The sequence below is a fragment of the Myotis brandtii genome, unplaced genomic scaffold, assembly GCF_000412655.1.
Source record: "Myotis brandtii unplaced genomic scaffold, ASM41265v1 scaffold1018, whole genome shotgun sequence".
Lineage (NCBI taxonomy): Eukaryota > Metazoa > Chordata > Mammalia > Chiroptera > Vespertilionidae > Myotis > Myotis brandtii.
This window is the reverse complement of record NW_005353397.1, coordinates 324776-326592: the sequence shown is the minus strand read 5'-3', so window position 1 is coordinate 326592 and position 1817 is coordinate 324776. Positions and strand designations below refer to the sequence as shown.

Here is a 1817-nt window from a genome sequence, read left to right as displayed (position 1 = left end):
ATGTACCTGCCACAGGCAGAATTGCCAGGTTGTATTTTTCAGCCTTCCCCAAGTTTCTGGTTCCCTCTTCAACATTCACAGAAGCACTGTTGACATGGTCTTCAATACTGTCAATCTTCTCCTGCTGAGAATTCACTAGGAGAGATAATTCTGTGACCAGTTGGCTAAGTTCAATTAGGTTCGCTTCTAGGTTTCCCATGATTCTGCAGCATATTGATCTTGAGGGATTTCAGGCAATGCATATATCTGAGTCATACTCTGAGGATCAGCTTCAGTTTCAGTAGCGTGAAATGCTCCACCAACAGTCATAGACCTAGTCAAAGAAGGCTGTAATGAAGTTTCTTCATCATTAAATTGTTTCTCAAGTTCTTCTACAGATTCCTGATGGAGCTGGAGAAATTCCACTGCCGCCTGCTGCCGCTGCTTCTTTAATCAGGATCTATCACTCTCCTCAGAAGTACTAGGTCATCTTTCTGGACTTTCCAACAAAGCTCCATATTGGAGTGGAGTTGCTGAACTGCACATGGGCACATCCCCCATTGATATGCTCTTTGTACAACTTGTCCCTGATTCTGCATCTCTGATACTTCTCAATATTTATCTGGTGCCTTCTTAACCTTTCCAGGTCTGTAGGGATTACTATTTTAATGAATTTCTGGATAGCTAGTTCAAGATGGCGTAATTTCACTTTTTCTTCATCTTTAGACACCCTAAAAAATGTTGTCTTCTACTTGCAACAACTGTCTTCTCTACTTATATAGGAAAACCACCTGCCTGGGTGTTTGAGAGCAGTCTTCTTTTTATTTCTTTACTAGAGGCCTGGTGCATGAAATTCATGCATAGATAGGGTCCCTAGGCCTGGCCGGCAATCAGGGCTGATCTGCGGGGTGACCAGTGGGGTGGTCTGGGGGGGGGGCCTGTTGGCACCTGCCTTGGCTGGCCTGGCACTGCCCATTTGCCGGCCCTGCCCCCCACTGCCAGCCTGCAGGCTGGGAGCAGCTCCTGCATTGAGCGTCTGCCCCCTGGTGGTCAGTGTGCATAATAGTGACTGGTCATTCTGCATTTAGTCAATTTGCATATTAGCCTTTTGTTATATAGGATTGCTGTCTTCCCTTACTAGAAAGTAAGCTCCACAAGGAGCTTACTGTCTGTCTTCTTTATCATCATCTTCCCAGTATCTGGCACAAAATGGTGCTCAATAAATATTTATTACATGAGTGACTAGTGATGCACATGGAATGGTCAGAAAAGAAGCACATGCACTGCCAAGTGGATCAAGCTATTGACCCTATTGATCAACATAGGAAGAGATGACATTGGGTAATCATCTCTTCAATTTCCTGGACTAATGTAATAGACTGTTTACTTTTCTCCCTGGTTTTAGACAGTTCCTCCTACACTCCAATTCTCCTTCAATCCTTTTCACTAGAATTATAGTTCTTGCTGTTGTTACTGTTCATCTTCCCCTTCACCTCTCCAACTCCTCCCTCTCCCCCTTCCCTGTCTTATCTCCCTCCCCATCTTCCTCCCCTTTTTTCTTTTATAGATTTATTGAAGTATACTTGATGTAAATAAACTGAAGATATTTAAACTACAGTTTGATGACTTTTACATAGTTTTATGCTCATGAGACCATCACAATGAACATAGTAAACATATCCATTACCCACAAGTTTCTTCCTATTGCTTTAAAATCCATCTTTTCCTCCTCATCTGTGTTTCCAGATACAATTCACCTACTTCCTGTCATTAAATATTAGTTTACATTTTTTAGAATTTTATTTTTTTAATTAAATCTTTATTGTTCAGTTAATTAC

At 41.8% G+C, this 1817-nt stretch overlaps 1 protein-coding gene and 1 pseudogene across 1 annotated transcript in view; both read right to left on the bottom strand.

The window, feature by feature from the left end:
* The window catches only part of CCDC122 (coiled-coil domain containing 122), a 36818-nt gene that overhangs the window by 11590 nt on the left and 23411 nt on the right, over positions 1 to 1817 (bottom strand). The gene's annotated exons all lie outside the window — the stretch shown is intronic.
* The window catches only part of LOC102244257, a 5891-nt pseudogene that overhangs the window by 1730 nt on the left and 2344 nt on the right, over positions 1 to 1817 (bottom strand).